The sequence below is a fragment of the Ochlerotatus camptorhynchus genome, unplaced genomic scaffold, assembly GCF_037179485.1.
Source record: "Ochlerotatus camptorhynchus isolate MF236.1 unplaced genomic scaffold, CSIRO-AGI_Acam_v1.1 ptg000055l, whole genome shotgun sequence".
NCBI lineage: Eukaryota > Metazoa > Arthropoda > Insecta > Diptera > Culicidae > Ochlerotatus > Ochlerotatus camptorhynchus.
In genome coordinates, this window is record NW_027040545.1 from 204799 (window position 1) to 229713 (window position 24915).

Genomic DNA, 24915 nt, shown 5'->3' on the forward strand with positions numbered 1-24915 from the left:
AGAAAGATCACTTTAAATGATTTCGTTCTCTTATAACAGTTTCATAGATTTTAGCTTGAAGCTGCTGTTAAAGTTGCTAATAAGAGGTGTCGTTACTGCCAGGAAAACTACCCGAACATCAAATTAGTTCCCGCTTCAATTCACTTAAGTATTTAATTTAATTATCCAAATTGCACTCTTCTATACTGACCCTACTAGATCTTTTATCCAATTGTTCTGATAGTTTCTTTGTTTTCCTCTTCAGCTCAATTTTCTCATTCTCCCTTTTTCTTCCGTCCACATTTTGACATTTTATGCTTTGCTGCCATATCTGTCATGCTGCTTACCGAGTCACGCAAAGGGCGGAACCGGTACTCACTTGACAGCCCGTGACGACTGCCCAGTGGGTTCGCCAACATCCCCCCGCCCGTGCAGTTCCGGTTCGCCCGAGACATACACTTCCGGTCCTCCTGGATGCATCAAGGACGTCCAGCAGAGCCAGCTTCTTGGTGGCGGGTTCGTTCCTCTTGACGTGTACACCACGGCCCGTCGAACTTGCCCGTCCTTTGCCTTCACAACATCATGTGTTTTCTAACACATTGCCCCGTAACGTGGGTAGATCACCTTTTCGTGTTACGTTACGGGATGTAAGATCTACCACCGATTCCTACTCCTGACTACTTCAAACTAGGGGAACAGGATTTTTCAGTAATCAAAGGAACACATCTTAGTCCTTGTTAATTTTTATGCCTTGTGGACAGTGACAAGACTCGGCTTTGTCCACCGAGTATGATATTGAAACAAGGAAAAAATGAGTTAGTTATCTTCATCTATGTGATTCCTAATCTTCTATTCGTTGTTCCATAGTTTGAAGTGGTTAAGACTAGGGTTCTGTTGCTGAGGAATCCAATTTTGACTGACAAAGGGGCGCGCCTTTGGAGGGTGTTTCAACACTCCGAAGGGTATAAATAGCGGGACCTTTCAATTAGAGTCGGATCCTTGCGATAAATGCAAGAGTGACAACTGTAAAAAAATCGAATACTTCATAATTTCTCAATAGTGATGGAGTAATACGACATGCACTAAACTAAGGACACAGGATATACTACAATAGATCAATTTACTGGTCGCAGTAGTGTTAGGTCCCGAACAGAGGGAAAAAACACATCGTCGGTACATGAGCGAGTCGGCGATCATCTCTTTTTGCCAGTGGTGGTGGAGGGAAATACCCCTCACCATCCCTCTCCAACGGGGGAGTTTGGTAAAGATAGATGATCAAACCGATTTGTACCTTCCTAAAAAGTTGTCCTTGCTCGCTTTCTACTCTCTATATACAATCTTCATACTGCCGTACAACAAGGTAAATATCGAATAGTTTAGGGAGCTCTTAAAGTTCAAAAATTATTCATTGAAACATTTCTTAGCCTCTCTCAGGGCTTTGAGCAATTCTTGTTACGTGATAATTGTCTGCTACAAAGTTTGTATGATTTTTAATTTAGGCTTATTATGCCACATATTGTCGCAATTTCTCCACTACCTCCTTGAACATTATGTGTCGATCACAAACATCCGCCGCAATTTTCAGGAAATCAATAATTATGTCGCTATGTGCAAGAGTTCAAGTTCTAGTCAACGATGACAAGAAATCGTTAAAAACTTCCTTGTGCGGTATACAGTCATGAGCTTAAGAAAGTGTGAAATGAGCTGTATTAATGATTCGGTAGAAATGTATACGGAACTAAAGTCGACGTACACTGTATGTCGATTTGATCAATGTAGGCTATGCTTCGTATATTTGAAAACCCAGAACTCGTGGCTTTTCATTCCAAGAGGTAAGTAATAATTTAGCTGCAAGCTACAGCGTTGGGGGATTCCCCTTTGAACCAATTGAAAATTCACATTGGCGATCCTGCCAGGTCATTTTTAGTTAAAAAGGTTTAAGATTTTATTTTTTATTCTTCAACATTTCGGAACGTTCGGATAAAAAATGAAAGGAAATCCCCCAGGAAAACGTATGTGAGACAAGTAGTTTGAGGTAACGTGCCACCAAGGCTTCGTCTTAGAGCAAGATGGTATGCTCTGAAAGAGCATAAAGTAGCCTTAGGCTACCGGAACGATGACAGCCAGTCCGCCTTTGAAATACCGGCAGCGAGACAGGATGTCCGCTTTTAAAATGCCGACGGCGAGACGGGATGTCCGCAAAGTTGAATTTCATGAAGAGTCGTCATGGAAAATACGAAACAAATGTCCACAAAAATGAACTATCGTAATAGCGCGACGGGATATCCGCAAAAGACAATTAGCGAAGAGGCTCAAGTTGGCTATAGCGAGACGGGATGTCCACAAGAAAAAAAATCAAAGTTAGAATGACCAAGACTTTAAGCGAGACGGGACGTCCGCAAAAGTTACATTATCCTATCACGTGAATAGCGAGACGGAGTGTCCGCACGCGAGACGAGGTGTCCTTTTATTGAAGGAATTTGTACAGTCATTATTATTCATAAAAACATCAATTGTGAAGTTACTTCCATTTCATCTGATGGTGGTTATTTCACGGAAAGCATTCTGCGTCGGAAACATTGCGGAAATGGAGAACGGAGACAAAAATGTACGACCATCCAGTGACGATGGGGCAAGTGATGAAGCAAGCGAGGAAAGCGTACAAGAACATCCGAGCGATACCACTGAAGCTGACGAGACTACCGACACCGATGTTTCCGACAGTGAAGGCAATGATGTTTGCAGCAGGAGAGTTTTGAGTTTAGCTCCGCCAGTGATCCCGATGACCCGACAACCGATACGGTAAATTATGTACAAGAAAACCGCAGGACCACATCCATGCAAAACAACGCTAACACGCCTACCGACACTGTGAACCCTTGCAACGGTGTAGAAAGTCTTGACACGAGTGAACGTCTTCAAAAGATGGAGAAAGTACTTGCCGACCTCTCGCAAACAATAAGTTTTTTTTTCACACAAACACTCGCACAAGCACACCATTTTTCCATGACACCGACTAAACTTAGAACATATCCGTTGGGCTTGCTAGTCCATTGTCCGGCGCTTCAACAAGCATTCGCTGGGACAACATGAAGCCTTCCCCGGTGGACTTCCGGCCAACAAGTTGTGGGAAGAGTGTAACCGCTACATAGAAAATTTTGAGATTGCAGCAACGCTTAGCAACGCAAACAATCCCGTTCAAAGATCGCAATTACTATTCTTTTCCATTGGAAATGAACTGCAGGGTATCGTGAGAGCCGCGAAGTTGAGACCCGATCTGACCAACGTAAGTTGCTACCAAGTCTTCGTGTCAAATATTAAAAATTATTTTCAATCAATGACAGGCAGGAGAAAACTGAATCCGCTATCGCTTTCCATGCCCGATTAATGGGAAAAGTCAGGTTGTGTAGTTATAGTCCAACCGATCAGGATCGGTTTGTGCGGAAACAGCTTTTAAAGGGTCTAAAGAACCTCGCTAAAACAGCTAGAACGTTCGGATATGACATCAACTTTATCGTGCAAGCAGCAACCCGTGATGAAGCTTTCGAAGCGGAAGTAGGCGAAGCAGAAGAACAGAAAGTGCAATTCATTTTGCAGTGGTGTGCCGCAAGAAACGTATTAATCGAGTCCAAGTGAAGAGGAATGATTCACCCGATCCAGACACTCACACAGATGATGAGCAGGTGCTGAATAATTAAAACTATAAGTCAGTGTTTATAAGAAATTTTGAAATATTTTTTTTTTCTCAGAGTAGAGGGGAGATGTGCGGTATACAGTCATGAGCTTAAGAAAGTGTGAAATGATCTGTATTAATGATTCGGTAGAAATGTATACGGAACTAAAGTCGACGTACACTGTATGTCGATTTGATCAATGTAGGCTATGCTTCGTATATTTGAAAACCCAGAACTCGTGGCTTTTCATTCCAAGAGGTAAGTAATAATTTAGCTGCAAGCTACAGCGTTGGGGGATTCCCCTTTGAACCAAGTGGAAATTCACATTCCTGTAATACATTAAGGCTTTTAGGAATATTCACAGTGAAATCCCTATTTTTTTCTCTTTTACGTTTAGTATTTTAACTCGTCTTGTTAGTGCTTCCTTCTGTCCTCTTTTACCTTGGGAAATTTAAGTGCTATAAACCAGTTATATTAAAAAAGAACACCTCCTGTTACGCCCACTGACCTGGCTTTACTAGCCGAACGATTAGCATCGAACCTTTATGGTTCAATTAATTATGTTTTCTTACCTTTAGCTTAACAAACTTTTGTAAGAACTTTAGATTAAGTAGTCCTTTAGCTAATTTTTAGGTTAACCTAAGTGCGATTTTAAGTCATAAGTAATCAAATCAGCAATAATTCATTGATTACCTATCAACTAGCAATAAGTTCTAGATCAATTCACGAAAAAGTAATAGTTGTAAGGGTTTAAGTAGATTTTAACTAGATTTAAGCACTAATTTAAGTTCTTCTCAATCAATCACACCACGGTAAATTGCTTTAGCATTGTTTTTTACCAACGCCAATCAATATCTCGGTGAATGACGTTTCTTCCGACGGCCACGTAGGTGTCAAATCGGAGTGACATTCCATGAATCGATAGTCGGTCGCATTGACGTGTTGTTCTTCGTTTCCTTGCTGGGCGCGTCGTTCATCCACTGAATTGCAAGGTCGTGACAGAAGCAAAATACTATACTTCCTTGTGCAAATCAACAACACAAATTGATTAACTCTGTATCATTTTGCACTAACTCTTTAACTAATTATACCGTAAGACTATGTATTCAAAAAAAAGATGCGATTTCAATGTGTTTTATTCATTTTTCATTTATATTTTGGTTTAATTCTGTTCAAAAATAAATCATGAAAATTTTGAAAATATTACTCATATCAAAATTTGTTTTATATTTGAAATATATTATTTCTATATGTCAAATCAACTTATGTCGCACTAGCAATCAGACAACAGAAGATTTTGTAGTCCTGTTTTGTAACTCTTTATTTCTCGAGGTGATGTTGGAGAGGGAGGGAGTTATAAAATCCCTTTGAAGAAAAATATTTATAACATTATTAGATTAAGTTTTTCCAGGATCAATATTTGGGGCTCTACCCTAGATTGGATAGCATAAATATGTTTCATGGTGGCTAGCATTTTTGTTTTAACTAGTTTACAAAGTCAAGTGCGATTGCAAATTATCAAGTTATTTACTTACGTTTAGTGTTCTTCTGTGATAGATGGCCGTACTAGTATCAAAAATCCGTACTATTAGGCCTCCCAAGTAGCATTTTTTGTTTTATTGCACTCTATTAGTGGTTTTTGAGATCAATTTTATGAAACCGTCAATAAAATAAATAGCTCCAGCACAACCTTTTGATAACCGCTATAAGATCGATTTCCAGCTTAGTGGACCACTCTTGATAAGTTTTATAAAGCATGTTTGAGAATCACAATAAAGCTGTCTTAAAACCTTTTGTAAGAAAGCCCCATACTCTACAAAACGTTCTCATAGCCTCTTTAAGAGTAATATTGTATTCAAGCAGTTTTATTACACTTTGGTGAAAATCAGTTATAAGTCCAATTTAATTTTTATTGCTTCAAAGCAACCGCCATGAATAGCCAATGTTGTTCTGTTCTGCTGAAACTTTTTTTTTTCATATGGAAATCTTTAGCGGTAAAAATAGGTTTGAGTGTTGGTGTCAAGATGCAATAAATTTTGTTTCATGGTGACAAAATGTTAAAGAAAATATATGACTTTTAAGAAGTTCCAAAACATATGCACTTGAATTTTTATCGTGTATATTGAGATAATATGAGCGTTAAATAAATGCACCTCAAAATAATTCAAGTTAACAAAAAAGATTGTTCCAGAAGTCAAATGAATTTGATCTTAATTTTACAGAAATTAGATCTCAATAAATAAATTCATACCAATGCACACTGGAAATCATTTCGGATCTCTAATTTAGCCATTATTTTATTGAAATTTCTTGGATTTTATTCCAAGGCTAATGGCATTTTTATAATGACAATATGGCGACAGAGGACAGCAGGCAAGAAAAACACCAAGCGAAATTTCTTAAAATGTCTAATGCTTACATTGGATGTAAGCAGAACACGGCTGACTGTAGCAAATAAACGGGCTCATGCTAAAATTTTGTTGATTTTTTGCGCTCCGCTTGGAAGTACCGGAAAGTTTTGATTCTTTTCTATGTTGTAACAATAAACGGCCCATTTACACTTCTGACAAGTTGCAACTTAATGCTTCTAATTGTTTTAAAACAACTGTTTCATGGCCAACTAGTTTTATTGCGCTTACTTATATAGCAATATAAGGATTTATTTTTAAGTTTTATAAGGCAATTCATATTGTTTTTTGTATACTTCAAGGCAATCATAAAACGTTTCATAAGTGAAAATAGCATAAGCACCAGTTGGTTTTTTATAAGCTTTATATGGGTTTTGTAGACAGCTATAAGAATGTTCCATGACTTGCATTGTATATGATCGTCATAAAGCTGTAGGTAATGGTTGCAGGTGCAATAAAACCTTTATAAATTTTAAATGTAGCCAAGCAGCTCTAGATTTGTTACTTGGGTTAGTTAATCGCTGTAAAGTTTATCAAAACATTAGATTAGGAATTTATTGTATTTTTACCTTCACTTTTACCTCTTATTTGTGTGTATATAATAGGATTAATCTACAGAATTAAGTAGCACTCAATGTGCACTGCTTTAAATAGAATTCTAAGCTAAAGTTAAGTGGAATAAACAATTTAGAAACAATTTTTTCCATATCGTTTCACAATCTCACCAACGCACTAGCACGTTTTACCATCACTAATTTTTACCACTTGTTACGAATCACCAAACTTACTCACGATCATCAACTTGATTCTACTGAGTCTAACTATTCGAGGAAGGAGTGAAGTTTTCGCTTCTAGGTCGAAAGTTCATTCGGATTCTAAAATGAAGAATCTGGAGTAACCTACGGACTTTGTTTTATTTTCCATTCTGTACAAGCGACCTATAATTATGTAAAATCATTTCCTGTCACTATGTAATTTTCCATGTTTCCCTCAATACCGAACATTAAGTTAATTTCTGCTAGTTATAATCGACTTTCTACGCGGGCTTAAAAGGGCTAATCTATATTTTCGAGTCCTTATATACTATGTCCTTTTCGGAACCGGGATTTCTCAATATGCTCATGAATTTATTGCCTTTTGTAACTCAGGTCCGATATGGCTCTACAAATAATAATTCGAACATTTGTAACGTTTAAGCATTAGATTATTATTCTTCGTTAAGGTTCATCCGCTACTAACTAATCCTAATCTACATGCGCATATATGTCGCGTGTGGGCGTGTTTATACTACTCGAGCGCATATGCATCCTAAGTTAATAGTGCAGTCATATTATGTAATCGAGCTGTCGTTGTTTATGCAACTATGCGGATTGGCTTATAGACTTGATCCTTAATTAATTGTCTCGCGATTTCAAACACCCAAGACCTCAAACGTGTAAAAATAGTTAAATATAGCCAGAACATGGGTCAAAATAGGAGCATGGCCAATATATGAGCGTTTCTCCTAGTTACTTTAACTCTCTTGGGTCATTCGTGACTTGTCCGGGGATGAGATTTGAACTTGTGAACTTGGCGTGAGAGGTATGGATGTTAACCGCTACGCTGTTTTCAGTAAAGCAAAGTTCGTTTTATCTTCACACTTTGCTTACTCTGAGGAGCCCAAGTAACGAACAAATCATCTAATAACTCATTTTCATGCAATATAAGTATAGTATTTCACTTTTATATCACTCTTAAAATTACAAAAAAGGGCAAATAGCGGGCTTGTGGGTTACATGGTATAATACCATATCTCTGAGACAGGACAATGTTGCGTTTTGCTACATGAAGATTCTCGTTCCTCTTGTATAATTTAAATATACTCAGCGTTGTAAATTTAATCATTTATTCCCTATTCATTAGATTAACCCTAGTACCTAAAATTGAAACATTGAACGTTAAGATAATAAAATCAAAGCCCAATCAGCCAAGCAATAAACGTACAAGCTTCCCTCACGTACATACATCTCAACTCCCAGAAATAGAACATAAGTAAACTATAGACTATAGACAATATCTTATCTTCAGTTCCTCATCCAGTCTGTTTTCTCCTCAGGGTGAACCCCAGGCTTTGAAGTTAATCGTAGAGATTTGTTTTACCAACCTCCCTCCTTTCTTCTCTTGCATGTCCAAGTTACAAACTGTCTAACCTGCGATGGAATCAAAGCAGGATCGTTCCACAAAGCGCGCCCTCCAATTGACCAACGATACCGAACGATGGACATAAAAATTAAAATTTCCCCCCACCAATAGGGTTATAAAACACTTCACTCTTCAGAATTAATTGGTTTTAAATTAATGTCTTTATTTTTTTAATTGCCAACCTTCTATCCCTGTGCAGGCCCTTGGCTTCAGAGGAACGCTTCAATGGGCAACAAATTTCTTGCTTCTTGTTCCTCCGACGAACCGGACCCCGGATTAAGCGACGCAACAACGGAAGAAGGGTCGTCACCCGAACAAACCGGGAGAAAAACCACGACAACGAAAAGGGAAAGGAATCAATTAAAATGAGCAGTGCGGTTGGCTTTCTGTTCTGTTTGTGCCGTTTGTCGTCGTATAATTGTGGGGACATTGAGTCGGGAGACAAAAAAAAAATCCGAAAAACATAAACCTGGTCAGGAATGCCTTTTTCTGGTTTGCTCTTGGCTTGGTACCGGATCGGGTCTCCGGTGTTGTTACACAAAAGTCTTGTTTTATTATTTAGTGCATCCCGTGTCCGTGTTGCAACAGGGTTGGGATTTGAAATTTGTCCAACCCACGCTTTACCTGTCTTAACGGATATTCACAAAATAAAATTTAATTTGTCTTCTAAGGATGACTGTTAAAGACGTATTCTACCGTAACTTGTTACTATAATATTATAAGAATTGATCAAAAGTTTTCTGCTGTGCATAGTTCAAAACGGATTGGAAATAAAAGCACGAAACTGGAAAATAGGTCAAAACATTGTTAAAGAAAATCACTGCAACTTCTGTGTTCTAAAGCCGTCCAAACGAATTTAAATTTCGTTGTAACGCTGTTGGATTTACTTGAGAAAAATGAATTCGCAAATAGTGCTTTAATTCTTCTACATTTAAAAATGGGTTTAAATATTCTGCCGAAAATAAGTGCTTAGGCCAATTAAGCACTGCCCCCTACACTCGTTGCTAGTCGCCCGTTCCAAAAGGGAGAAGAGATACACCGATGCGACGAACGAGAGCAGTGTGTCCAACATTACACGCTTCATTGGATTTCTGTCGAGCCGCACGGCTGGACCAATCAAAAAGAGAAGCAACATTCAATTCATTCAGGTTTGAAAGTGTTATTGGATCAGCGCCGCATTATTGAGATGCGGCGCAGGGAATTGCTTTTTGCACATTCAGATTCCATCCCACGATAATGAGCACAGCATAAGCGCGAGTGACAATCGTTAAGGTTAATGGTGGCTGGTTTTCGGGGCGAACAGAGGATCGATATCTGGGCATTGGCTACCGAACGAATTAATTGGTTCATAATAAAATTAATACGTCGATTCACTTATCGCAATCAGCGTTATTGGAAGATCAGAATTTTCAGTGAATGATCCTCCTATTTCAGATGTTAATAAATTGGATGTGATGGGCTATCAATGTGTAAAGAAATCACAAGGAATTTCAAAATGATTCCAATTTTCTGCTTAAGCATTTAAGTTTTCATAATATCTGAAAAGCATCAGCATCAACTATTTTTATACGAGACGAAATCCATAGCTGACGTAAATCATGGATCGTAAACAAACATGTCGTGTAAAATTAAGTGGTTCTAAACTGAAACATAGGTACACAACTGGACGAAAAATATATTTGATTGAATTGAATTTCTCAATTCATTCAACTGGTTATTTTATCAAAAGGGTCGCTTTCATGTGTCGGTCTCCATGTCAGTGCTGTTGTCGCAAAATTTGAGCTAAAATGTCGTAATTGGTTAGTGTATAGTTTTCAGGCACGTGTTTTGGCAACACTCTGCTGGCGTTCATCCCAAATTTGGGAAGTTCTGCACCTTGTACGTTTTTAATCCGGATCGCTTCTTGGCCCTCTGGACGAATCTTTGCGAAACATCAAAGTTTACAATTGCTTACGATTGCCAACGATTCGGGAAATTCCGAAATAATAATCCCGGAAATAGAACGACCGGTACTGAGGTGTTAGTATCTGGTTGATTATTATTTTCCTGTAACTATAATTGGTTTTAACATGTTGTGATGTTTACATTTGTTTCAGACAAAACGGTCCGTGTTTGTACCTTATGTTGTAAATGTTTTATGTTCAAGTGTTTGGTGTTTGCTCATCATATTTCAAATCATGCATTAACTTACGTTTAGTCCCTTTTTATGTGTTTCGTGTCCTTCAGCATAGACAGTGGTAAAAAGATAAATGAATCATTAAACAATGACGATGTTCCTTAATAAATAAAAAAAATCTCCTTAAAATAGATCGGGTTGCTCCTTAAATGATTGATCAAAATACGTTAAAAATCTTAAAATGCTCAGTAAATGTTTAAAGTACGCTCCCTAAAATAGAGAAAACTGTACATTAAGCATTTGAAAATGCTCCTTAGTATGCACCACATTTCAGCTGATTTCATGGTACTTATTAACCTTTCTACCTTGCACGATGGTCGAAACCGAGCTACAGTCGACTTACAGTAGCGGCGCGTTGGCGTGGACTCGCCAACATTCCCCCCAGGTACGTTGACCACCCGGTCAGCTTACACCGCTTCGCGCCGTACGTCTAACACAGCTAGCTTTCCGGTTGATGTCCTCACCGTCGCTGATCTAGGTTGGCCGTCTCGCCCAGGTTGGGTACATATGATCCTGCCTTTCGGCCAGCAGTTCCGTGGCATCTTCGGGTCAACTATGACCACTATATCGTAGACCTCGATCGGCTTCGTATTGGCTAACCACTTGGTACGGCAAGTTATCTCGGGCAAGTAGTCGCTTACCCAGCGCTTCCAAAACAGGTTGGTTTGGACTTGAGATAGTCGCCAATTTTTCCGCAGCACGGCACCGCTGTCATCAAGGGTGCAGAGTGTCTTGACTCCATTGGATGCCCCGAGTAGGAAGTGGTTGGGTGTCAAAGCAGGAGCTGAATCGTCGTCAACTGGAACGCGGCCGGGAATTGACCGTGCCTTCTATTTCGGTGAGCAGGTTGCATAGGACCTCGTCCGACAGCTTCCGTGCTGGTAGGATTGCCATCAGATTCCTTTTGACGGAACCGATCAAGCGTTCCCAGCTAGCGCCCATGTGCGGGGAAAACGGAGGCAAGAATAGCTCCTCTTGGTTCACTAACTTTTCCGCTTCCATTATCTCCCTATTCGCTCCGATGAAATTGGTTCCCCGGTCGCTGTAGATCACTTGTGGTTTTCCTCGTCGGGCGACGAAGTTCCGAATCGCCATGACGATGTGACAGCGTTGAGGGAATGAATGACTTCGATGTGAATAGCACGTATCGTGAGACAGGTAGCGAGCATCCCCCAGCGTTTCTCAACTCGGCGGCCAATGATGACCTCGTACGGCCCGAAGAAGTCAACGCCAGTATGGGTGAATGGGCGTTCAAAAGCGGCAAGTCAGCCATGATCGGCGGGCGCGGAATTACTCGGTCATTTTTACAGCGCTGGCAGTCTCTTCGCACTTTCGTGTAGGTCATGCAAAGTTTAGGTATGCTGTACTTTTGGCGAATCTCATTTATCACGGTCTCGTGATTCTGATGGTGGTATTTTTGGTGTTATTGTGCAACGATTAACTTGGTGGTGGGGTGGTCACGGGGAATATTACAGGATGCTTAGAATTTTCGGTCGCGTAACAATCGGCGATTCGTCCTCGCATCCTCAGGATCCCATTCTGATCCATCCAGGGTGTTTTCTGGTGCAGCACACTTGACTTGGGAATCGAAGTCGAAGGTTGGTCCGAGCACTGCTGCTGCTGCTGCTTCCGAAGAACTGCTATCTCGTACGGGTAGGCTTCTTGTTGAGCTTGACGAATTAGGTACGATTCGGCGGAGTATATTTCGCCGTTGGAGAATGGTTAGCTCACGTTTGGCTTTTGCAGTTTCTTCAGCCTACAGTTGACGGGAAACCGTTGAACAAGAGCGACCTCTTTAACCAATTGCTTCCAGCTGGAGAATTTTCTCGTGCAAACTATCGGCTCTGGGGCGATGAAATACGTCAATACACTAGGGCGAAGTTCTAAATTGACGGGATTCGTTCTAGTTGGTGATGAACGCGGCCAATCTGTTTCCAGGTACTGTAAGAACTCGGGGCCGTTGAACCATCTCGCCTTCGGGGCTAAATCAGGAAGTCCTTTCCATTTTGTTCCATCATCAGCTACGTTCAGATCTGTTGGAACGTATCTCCACTCTCTCATCTCCGTGGTGTCCAGGATCTCGCTAACCCGGAATGCGACGAATTGCAAGTAACGTCGATGGTCGGAATTAATCCAGCACAGAGATTCGGATTGAGAGGGCATTCGATACGGATCGAGCTAGCCTGGCGCCAACCAACTCTGCTTGAAGTTCTAATCTAGAAGTGGATAGAAATTTCAACGGAGCGACTCTGGTTTTAGCAGCCACCAATCGGCATACTACGTCGTCTTGAGCGAATCGGATTCCACTTGAAATGAATAATCAGCGCTCTACCGTTTTTTTTGCGCGTTGTTCCCGGTTTTCGTCCAGCTGCCAGCTTGTGGTCCACTGTCATCCATTTCTAGAACCTTTGGAGGACCCTTGATGTATATTCATCAGTTGGCGCGATGCGACAACCCAGGATTTTGAATGTGGATGAACAAAATCCTCAAAATCCTTTCGCGAACAGTTTGCTGATTTTCTTCCATCTCGACCGGAATCTCACTGACAACTACACAACTGAGCAGATGTAAACAAAACACTCTATAGAGAAACTGGGCAAAATTTGGTTAATTTCAGTCATGTATGAAATGAAAGTGTCGCAATATTTATCGACTCACCCTTTAGAGAGGATACCTTCTCATAGACAACGAAACCTCAAGATGGATTTTAGGCAGGTTCCCGGACATGATTTTTTTTTTATCTGGCCTTAGCACGGGGTGTTGTCCCCAAGAAATTTTGTTTTTGCCGATAAATTCGCCCGGAAACTGATTAAATGGTCGCTGAGGTTGACCAGTCCAGTGTGCGGCAGATGATGACAAGGGTTCCAAAGAAAGCCCACGAGTTCATCCGAGTAATTATGCAATTTGTTTTTATGAAAGTACAATAAAATACCTTTTCATTTTTACGTCGAATAAATCCCAAGAAACAACTGGTTTTATGTGTCAAGATTCTTAGTGGACCGGACTTTAAATTCCCTGCAAAGTTTTAAAAGTTCTTGAAATTTGATTATAAATTGCTAAGGATCATTCCAAGGCAGTTGGAAAAAGTCTTTGGCAAAAACACACAGTGCAATTTGCTTTTAAGATAGTTCTAAGGAATTCCAGATTTCATGTGAAACCTGAGATAATTTTGAGTAGAATGTCATGGAAATTCTGAATTGGATTCAAAGTGAATTTTAATCAAATCTCATAGAAATTTCTGAGGATTATTCCATGATAATTCTGAGCAGAACTCCTGGGAACACAAAAAAAAATAATCCGAAGCATAATTTCTTTAAATTTTAGGAGAATGGTAAATAGAGGATTAAAATAAAATTTGAGAATAGCTCCAGGTGAAATTCGTCGAAATTCGGAAAAGAGTACCAGGAGAGTTTGCAAACATATTTTGAGGGAGAAATCTAAGGAATTTATGGGGAGAACTACAAATGAATTCTCAGGAAATTTTCAACGTGAGTAAAATTACAAGGGAAGGAGTGAATTTCAGAGGAAGTCTGAAATTAATCCAATGAAAATTCTGAGCATTATTCCAAAGGGTTTCTTACTGAGAATAATTTGATGGTTATTCCGAGGAAAATTTCATGAAAACTGAATTCGGATGACAGTTCCGAGGAAAACGTCAGAAGAATTTGGAGAAGTATTCCAAAGACAATTTCAAAGATGTGTTCAAAATGAATTCTGACAAAATTTATGGGATTTCTAGAGTAATTCCATGTAAACTTCGGGAGAGTATAAAGTGAACGCTGATGAGAACTCCAAGTGAATTTTCAGGTAAAAATCTACTGGACTATTCTGAGGTCTGCGGAACTACTTGAAATTTCCCTGAAGTAAATTAAAATCTGTTCCAGTTAGTATTTGGCCGCTTCTTTTTTATTACTGTAGCGTCTCTATTTGTCGTAGCAAGAAACTGTTGACAGCATTTTGATCTGGAAGAATTGTTTATTAAATTTTAAGTGAAGTTCTCGAAACATTTTAAAAATTTTATGTTATTTCTCTTAAGTTTTTGGAACTACCCTAAGGTTCTATGTTGTCTAACCTAATCTAATCTAATCTAATCTAACGACGGCACAGCCAGCCTCTGATGGATGGGGCATGACCACTAACTCTTGTCCTAGCCTTTTATGGCTTATGGCTATAGCGCCATTACTCGCTTCCTTAGCTCAGTCGATAAAGGCACAGCTACAAAGCAAGACCATGCTGGAGGTGGCTGGGTTCGATTCCCGGTCGGGTCTAGGAATTTATCGGGTTGGAAAATTTCTCGAATTCCTTGGGCATAGAGTATGATTGGACTTGCCACACAATTATACTAATGCAAAAATGGTACAGGCATCGGAAGCGCTCAATTAATAACTGTGGAAGTGCATCTTGAACACTAAGTTGAGAGCACGCAATAAGCTAATATGCTATAAGCAATAAGCTTGAAATGCGATGAAAAAAAAGAAGAAGAATAAGAAGAAGAAGCCATTACTCGCTTTCTGCCCTGAGGTCCTCTGTTCTTTCCTCAAATTTTAGATAACTCTCTAATGTTTTTGCAGTTTTCGGGAAACTTGTTGTTCTGCCATGAATTTAATTAATCTGTCCTAAACATGTCTAAGCTTCCGTGAAGTTCACTGAACTTTTGTGAAGATCTCAAAAATGTTCTTAACTTCTCGGAAGTTCATTGAAAATATGGGAATTACCCTGAAAATTTGGGAAGTGCTCAAAATTTTTGGTTAATTTTTTCTGAAATTCGTGGAACTTTTCTGCTCTTCCAGAATTTTTGGAACTAACGGGTGTTCAATAAAAATGAGAATGATTTCAGTGCCGTCCAGCGCTCTTGTGAGAGCATCGCGACTTAGTTCCGTCGTATGGCTGACCAGGAATAAACATTATGTTTTTAATAAAAAATACTTAATTCGTTGAAAAAAATTTTTTTACTACTTATATGACTGAAAAAAATTTAATTTTTTATTGAACACCCGTTAATTTACGTTACTTCTTTGAAATGTTCCCACATTACTTTAATGTCCATGAAATATTCGTGGAATTATCGGATCTTCCCTAAATGCACATGTACTTCTATGAAGTTCTCGACGCTTTTCTGAAGATCTCTGAAATATCTCTACTTACCTGAAATGTGTGAAACGTGAATCCTGATGAATGTGAGTGTTTTAGTTGAATACCTGTTCAAAGAAAGAGAGGAAAGAGAGAAGGATTAGTAATTTCCATTTAGTTCTACTTACTTATTTGCTTATGCTTGACAGATACGCGTATTTCGCCTAAAATGTGCAGACTTCTGCAGTGTCCTTTACTAATATTCAACTGTTCCCAAATTTTCCTAATGTTCATGAAATATTCGTGGAATTCTCTAATCTTCCCTTAATCTCCTTGGACTTCTAAGAAGTTCTCGAATTTTTTCTAAAGATCTCTGGACTTCTTTGAAGGATTTTCAATGAAGTTCTAATAACGATCATATTAAGCGGCACCGGTGGTGTAGTGGTAAGCGTGATTACCTCTAATCCCAGAAGGCCTGGGTTCAATCCCAGTCGGCGCCGTCAGGATGTTCTTCTGAGGCATGACATCTCTGATCACGACTTCCTTCGGAAGGGAAGCAAAGCCGTTGGTCCCCGGTTCATGAGTTTATGAGTTGATAAGTAGGGTCCAGTACGGCACCGGTGGTGTAGTGGTAAGCGTGATTACCTCTCACCCCAACAGGCCTGGGTTCAATCCCAATCGGCGCCGCCGGGATGTTCTGAGGCATAACATCTCTGATCACGCCTTCCTTCGGATGGGAAGTAAAGCCGTTGGTCCCCGGTTCATGAGTTGATGGGTCGATAGGTAGGGTCCCTGGCGTCGGTAGCATTGGTGCTCAGCACGGAAAACAAGATCGATGAAAAGCAAATCAAGGAAAAAAAATAATAATATCAATCACCATATACCACTCACCTTCTAGAGTGTGGCCTTTGCACTTGAGACTGGGTATTTATATGATCCCCGTCGGTCAAAACGTCCCCAGCAGAATAAAAAAAATACAAAGATTTTCACTGAAGTTAAGCTCTTTAATTATTGACACTAGTCCACAACTTTTCCAACAGTTTATACTTTTATGATGCTATTAAAACTGTACAAAACATTTCAGAATTTTATTAAAGTTCTCTAGACTGTCCTTAATTTCTCGGTATTTTTATAAGTAGCCACAATTTTACTGAAGTTAATTGAATTGTTTTTTAATTTCCATAATTTTCATAAACGGTCACGGAACTTTATCTTAAATCACTCATTTTCTCTGGACTTCTACGGACATCCCTGAAGTTGCCTATGATTCACTGAAGTTCTCTAAATATTCATAATTACCTGACGCTTATGAAGTTTGCGGATCATTCACACATTTAGAAATTATTACCGACATCGGTAATTTTTTATCGAAGTTTCAACAGGTAAAACTCCACTTCCGCTAAGAGAAACACGTACCGTTTCAACTTCCCGCGTGTTTCAACTTGCCCCAACAAAAATTCAGCAATTGGGTTGTTTAACTTCGAAAAATATACCGATTTTTGTACATCATCTGATAGAACTTTGTTTTCTGAGCACAACGATATTTTTATCGATCCCGTAGACATTCATCTCGAGTTTTTAAATGAAGATTTAAATTTTTAACTGTTGACACTAAATCTATTCGTTGACAGCTCGCTCCCATACAAAGTCCCACCAAGGGGCGCTAAGATGGTGATTTTTGCTAAATTTAATCGTACTTATTTAAAATAGTTTCAGTGTACCAACATTGATGAAATTTTGGATTTCGGTTCCATTTTTAATGCAGAATATATATTTACTTTTATACCCCTAAACATCCCAATTCATGTTTTTTTCTAATTTCGATAATTTTTTTTTAATTTATTAAAAATTCTAAAAATCTGTTTACAACTTTTTCAAATTTCTTTTAAAAGCTCATGAAAAATAATGTTTTTTTTTATATTGAAAATCTTGGAAACACTTTGTCAATTTTCAAGTGTCCATGGTTTTTAATATTTCAAATACTTAATAAAATTTACGGTGGACCTTTTTCATAGCATTACTTTATTTTCCTCTACAACTTTATCTCAGACGTTGCTTCGATCAGAAGTGCCGTTTTCGTGCTACAATATAATGAAAAATCCTAAAGACGCCATTTTGAAATACAAGATCCAAAAATGGCCAAATTTTAGCAAAAATGTGAATCATTGCCCATAACAAACAATTATGCAAAGTATCATGCAAATCGAAGAAGGTCGAGTCTGAGCGATTCGTCATTTGGCGTGGAAGCGACACTCATCGGGCTTGCAGGTTACTTGAATAAGACCTTGTAGTCAAGCAATAAGTCGCTATTGAATTACGTTCGTGGATTTTCACTTTGAAACCACAGAGACTGCACTCTTCACCGGGATTTTGTTTTATAAATTGTCACAATCTGCTTCAATAAACCTTTGAATTGTATGAAGTGATTAATCAAATAAATTTATCAAATGCTGGCTCACCTTTTAAAAATATCCTAATTAAAAATAATAAAAGAAGCAGATCCTTGCTAATTAGAAGGCCCAGCTTTGGGTAATGGCATTTGTAGACAGAAACAAAAGAAGGAACGTCGGATCCTTCCGGCTCGCTGATGCAAGGAAGTTCATATTTCTTCATCCCGACGAAGACCTATGATGTTATCCCTGATCCCAGACTCGGAGTTAATATCGGCTCTCGCCTTTCACCGAGCGCAAAGAATGCAACCCAAAAAAAAAGTGGAATCGTAGAGAAAAAATTTCCACCTGGAAACCCAACCCTCTCGGTCGTGTTATTTTAATCAAGCGATCCCGCTAAAGGTGCTGGATTAAAACAGAAAAAAAATCGAAAACAAGGCGAAACGATGGGAACATGAACCGTGCTTCCCTGCTTCTTGATAACTCCTTCTGGGTGGGTATAGCGGCCTAACATCCAACCTGAGGGTCCTTTTTAATTAAGATTTCTCCACGACAGGATGCGGCTGCATTTTCCAACATCGACAGCCGTTTCGACTTGAAAAAAAATCGTCCTGTTCTCATTCCTCGTCGGTCGGTGGTGGAAATTTTACGTGAGAAAGATCAAAGAAATCTGAAGAAAGGAAAAACAACGGATCCATCTCCAAATAAAAAAAAACGATAGAAGAAAGGGCACCAACAAAGTCAAACAAAAGGGAAAATATTTGTTTGAATTTTCAAGTGAGGTTTCCTCCAGCCATCGTGCATCGTATAGTGCCTCGGGGATATTTTTGGATCTGCAGATGAAAAGCAGTAGTAGAAGGGTTCCTGCTTCGCTAGAAGATCCTGTGAAAATTGCCATATTGTGGTGGAATGTGAACGTGAAGCAATTTCCCAAGCAGCGACTGGTTCAATTCCACGGAGATCCTTTAAGCAGATTAAATCCCCACACTGCTGCAGACAGACTCGGAGTGTGGCTTCCACTTCATTTGGTCAGCCAGTAGGTAGGTATCGGTGTGTGTTGCTTTGCTGAGAAAGTCGACTTCCAATGGACTTCTGGATGGGAACGAATTAAGTGCTCGTCGTGGGAGTGCGGGTGTTTCTTCAAATAGAAACCTTAATCCTTCTTCTCCTGAGTCAGACAGCTGCTGGATAACTTTTTCCCAGTATCTATTCTATAGGAAGAGCTGAGGCTGTGAAACTGTTACCAGGTCAGACGGTGTCTTATTTATTTATCTGCTTGCTGTGTGCTTCATACAATTTCTTCCCTTAAAACTCATTTACGGCAATCGATTGTAGAGAAGAGCATCGTGCTTCGAGGCAATTCTTCTATCCATGTGTGAAACTCAATTTATTAGAAGGCGTTTGTCTTCTTCTAGCATTCCCACGCGCAACGAATTAGTCGTTTGTTCTTTTCCCCCATCGCACTAACTATCGACGATGACGACAAAGACGAAGACGTAGGATCGGAGAGCTAATTCGATTTTCTCGGTGCGTGTCGGTGCGACTTTCATTGATCTTGTTCGCTTGTTTCGATTTCCGACCATTTCACTTTAATGGGTCATATTTTTGGGCACTTTATGGGGGTAGGGTTTGCTCGGATGAAAGGCCAACCCGTTGCCGCGATTGATGGTGCTGCGAGGTGGAAAACGATTTGTTCTGAGAATTTGTCGATCTCGGCATCGGGCATATACTACTTGGATCCGTCGTAGGATTATGAGATCAATACTTAGCCTATCGCTGAACCCAGGATTGGAGCAACTTTTCTCCATTTTTGGTATGTGTACGGAGTTATGCATTGAATAGAATCTCATTAAAGTAGCAGCATAGGAAAGAGTTCTACCAAATAAAGGAACAGTAACTTCATGGAAACGCTGAACCAGAAACTTTTTACTCTGACTGGTTTTTTCCTTCTTCTAATCATTTTATATTTAGCGTTTTCGTTTATGTCAGTTTAATGTGGAATAAAATGGTAAAATTTCTGACTACGTTTTGAAATGACCGTAAGCTTTACAGTTCATCCTGCTAAATACAAACTGTTGTTTCAAAGCTCACAACAATTTGTACAAAAAGTTTTTTTTTTTGTATTTAGATAAAAACTGGACATATCTACATTTACATTTCAAGTGGTCCTGCCTGCATTTATCAATTAATTTCATGATTCATTCGATATTCTAATTAAGTTCCCACAGTTTAGCAAACATGCTGCATGGTATTTGTGCCAAATGGTTTTAAAAAATGTAATGTTCTTCTTTGACTATTATGCCCCAACTAGAAATTTACGCTTGCTCTCAACTGAGGGGATTAGAGGCAAAGGGGTGCAATTAATTTTGATTGATTCTCTTCATCGACTTTGTCTTCCGTTAATAATTCAGCGGCAAACATATTCCTTGATGCGGTTACTATCCTGCATTACAGATGATAACCTCCTTTATCAAATTATGTAGCGGAAATAGTGTGAAATTGGTTGGTAGAGCCGTGATTAGCAAAAGAGAAAGTCGATGAAGCCCTTTGCCTCTAATCTATTTTGAAAAATATGAATCTTGAAAGGTATTTTTGTTATTCACAAGAGAAAATGATAAATGTTTAGGACCAAGACTAGAAATAGGATCGTTTTCTTTGTGCAGCTAGATTTTTGTTTTCATTGTGCCTTCATTTTGACGATAAACTGCCAGCTGCAGGATCAGGAACCAAAATTATATGCTCAGTTATTTGTGTTCTCGCAGCAAACCAGAGTAATCCAGAGTAACTTTGAGTAAATCTGAGTATAAGGGGTACTCTAAGCAGAGATGAGCTTCCTTTCTTTGGTTCTGCTGAGAAAAGATCCCGTAATCAAATCAAATCATGGAGTTGGAAATTAATCACATTATTCATAACTAAAATGACAAAATTAATCAGCAAGTGAGACGTTAATTCAAACAATATAGTTAAAGTACATAAGTCTAGATGGGAACATACCATCAACACACCCCTCACCCCTCACCATCCCTCTCCAACTGGGAAGTTTGGTAAAAAGAGATGATCAACCAGATTCATACCTTCCACAAAATTGTCCTTGCGTTATTCGACGCACAGCATCTTCAACTATGTAAAAAATAAGTTAAGAACGGATACTTGAAAAGATTTTCGAGATCTCGTATAAAGGCATATTTTCTGCTGAGGAATTCTGCCAACTTCATTAGCTGCTGATGATGATGATGATGGTCCCACCTCTTACCCCTACGAAGGTTTGAGGTGGACGAGTTATCTTTAAGATAATTATATATAAACATTTTAGCCAGGTTTGCAAACAAAATCGAGCTGGTTACACTTGCAGATATAAATGGCTTGTTAAATATGCTATAGGCATCAACCAAAAACATTCAAATGTGTAACTAGTTATCAAGAGTCCAAGTATAGTCCTCAACAATACTTCCATTTACACGTGACCTGGGATTTACACGTTTAAGCTTCCGCAGTGCCAGGACTATATCCAAGGAAACGACTTCCAGCCTTTTGTCACAATTTCCACGTATTAGTCATTTATATCTGTAGTCCGCGCGCGAGGCTCAAACCACTGTAGCTGCTCATTATTATCTTAATCTGGAACAATACAGATGCCGTATCACGAAAAGTGAACATCTAATGCCTAGTGAACCATTTCACCTAATGACAGTCGGCCTAATGTCTTTCGGAATAATGGCTTTCGGCCTAATAACTTTTGACCTAATGGTGTTCGGCCAACTGACAATCGAATTTTGAGGAGAGCTCATTCAAGTGGATAATAATTCCAAAAGAACATAATTCAGAAAAGTATTAGACAAATCCTTGTAGAATTTCAAGCTTGCTTGACGATAGTTTCAATGATGTTCCAGAGGAAATTTTGAACATTATTTAAAAAAAAGTAAGAGGTTGCATCCAAGACACCACCGTAGATTTGACGTAGGCTTACGTGTCTCGGTATCAATATTCGAAACGCCTCGGTTTCTGATGACGCCTCGGTTTCTGATGACTAAATTTTGCATTTTCGTGCACAAAACGCACGGAATTTTTGGTTTATTCAATTGATAATAACAAAAACGAAAATTGATTGAGGGAATTTCATGCTAAAATTTTCAAATCGCGAGATATTCGCGATCAATCATAGAAGTTCGAGATTTATTTTTTGCTATTTTCTAGCGCCATGGAGAAAACCTTACCTTAATTCGAAGTGTTTCTGTTTAATTGACAATTTCATGTGGATTTCGGTCATTACGAGAATCTTTTCCATATCTTCAATACTGTTACGCATTTGACCACAAACGTTTGATTGCTGGGTAAATTATCAAAGAGCTTTGGAGGTGATGTGGCTGGCAGCAAAGCAAGCGAACGTTCAATGAAAATTAACTCTTAAACAACAATAATTTATAGCGGCGCCGGTTGTGTAGTGGTAAGCGTGATTACGTCTCACCCCAGCAGGCCTGGGTTCAATCCCAGTTGGTGCCGCCGGGATGTTCTGAGGCATAACATCTCTGATCACGCCTTCCTTCGGAAGGAAAGTAAAACCGTTGGTCTCCGGTTCATGAGTTGATGGGTCGATAGGTAGAGTCCAGGTGTGGGAGCTGCCTCCCTGGCGTCAGTAGCATTGGTGCTCAGCACGGAAACCAAGATCGACGGAAAACAAATCAAAGGAAATAAAAACAATAATTTCTGGTGGTCCTGAAAAGAACCGTTTTGTCGTGATGGTTGAGTAATGCTGAGCTACAACGCCGGCTGGGCGTATCCTATGGCTTCCTCTCCCTACTAACGAAAATCCACCCTTCCCGTGACACTTATGAGGGGTCGTTCCATGATTTTTAATGGTGAAACTGCTGGAAATCAACAAGACATTTGCAACCTGTTCTCAGCCAAATTTGCTAGTGTGTTTGTAGCCGAGCAACTCTCCGCTAATATCATTACTTCCGCGGCCAGTAATGTTCCTTTGATCAACCAAACGCTCAGCATGGTCGAAGCCACTACAGATACGATTTCCAGAGCAGCATCTAAACTTAAGACTTCAACTAAGGCTGGACCCGATGGTGTTCCGTCGATTATTCTTAAAAAGAACATCACTTGTCTTTTAGATCCAGCATATTCCAGCTCTCTCTTTCCAGCGGCATCTTTCCGTCTTGCTGGAAGACTGCGGATATGTTTCCTGTTCATAAAAAGGGAAGCAAACGCGACGTAAACAACTACCGGGGAATCACATCGCTGAGTGCTGTATCAAAACTTTTTGAATTGGTTGTCATAGAGTCCCTAAATGCGCTTTGCGGGCAATATCTAAGTACAGATCAACACGGATTCATAACTGGGCGTTCCACAACTACGAACCTGCTGTGCCTAACGTCTTACATCACAGACAGTTTGATAGCTCGGACCCAAACGGACGTTATCTACACAGATCTTACGGCAGCCTTCGATAAGCTGAACCACGAAATTGCGATCGCTAAGCTTGATAGGCTAGGGATCGGTGGAAATCTTTTGAGATGGTTTCGTTCATACCTCACGGAGCGCCAATTGACAGTAACCTTGGGTACTTGTCGCTCAGCAAGCTTCTGCGCAAAGTCCGGTATACCTCAGGGCAGCCATCTGGGACCATTGGTATTTCTCCTCTACTTCGACGACGTTCACCATGTTATCACAGAGCCACGATTATCGTTTGCAGACGATCTGAAAGTTTTTCTGCGCATCCGCTCACTCGCCGACTGCCGTTCTCTCCAAAATCAGATTGACATCTTTGCTGACTGGTGTAGTCTAAACCGACTGGTGGTCAACCCAGCTAAGTGTACAGTTATTACTTTCTCATGCAAGAAACAACCGATTATTTTCAACTACAAACTACTAGGCACGACTATCGAACGGGTGCACTGCGTGAAAGACTTAGGCGTTTTTCTAGACTCAAAGCTGACATACTCACACCATATATCGTATGTCGTCGACAAAGCGTCCAGAACGCTTGGCTTTGTCTTCAAGATTACTAAGAACTTCACGGACATTTACTGCTTGAAATCGCTCTATTGCTCTCTCGTACGATCTACGTTGGAATACTGCTCTGCTGTCTGGAGCCCGAACTACAATAATGGGGCCGAGCGAATTGAATCTGTTCAACGACGTTTTCTTCGCTTCGCGCTCCGTAAGCTGCCTTGGAGATACCCACTTCGTCTTCCAAGCTACGAGAATCGCTGCCAATTGATCAATATCGAGCCCTTACGTATCCGAAGAGATGTTTTCAGAGCCTTAACCGTCGCCGATACTCTGCAAGGAAGAATGGACTGCGAAGCTACGCAACAGTCTTATGCTGAGACTTCCACTTCTTCGAACTAATTATAGCATAGGGAGCGCTATTTACGGCTTGCAGCTAGTGTTCAACCGAGTAGCGTCGATGTTCGATTTCCACTTGACACGGAATATGCTTCGCCGAAGATTCTCTGCCTTTTTTGCTGACCGAAGGCGCTTGATACCCAACAGCTAAGTGTAAAATTTAAGACTTATAAATTTTTAGTAACTTGACAATGCTTTCCAAGTTATTTTCGTTTGTAACTGTAGTAACTGTAGTATATGTATGTCGTCTGTATAATCTGTACTTTTTTACAACACATCATTGGGACAATTTCTAGTCTGTTGATGCAACCATAACAAATAAATAAACAAATAAATAAATAAATAAATAGAGTTCTCTGCATCTCTCTTAAGTAGGTGTCGGACTAACATTCCTCTCCCATCCCCATCAGATGCAAGGACGTGGCCAGGACTGCTCTAGTCTGTTGGAGGGAGACGCATCCTGTATCTAAGAGGTAGTGGTTAACCACAAATTACTATCTAACAGCAACGGGTGTCCTCCTTAACAACAGTTTGGAGCTCGTACCACCAACGACATTGTGCAACCTGGTTTATGCTATGCTATGCTATGCTATGGTTGAGTAATGCTGAGCTATCAGGGTGTTCAACACAGATGAGGTTGGCGAGCTGTATGTTGTTTGGAACGAGGGTGACGCACTTGGCAT

General features: G+C 39.8%; 1 protein-coding gene across 1 annotated transcript in view; it reads left to right on the forward strand.

Moving 5' to 3' along the window:
* Window positions 1-24915, forward strand: part of side-V (sidestep V) — a 307327-nt gene that overhangs the window by 31695 nt on the left and 250717 nt on the right. The gene's annotated exons all lie outside the window — the stretch shown is intronic.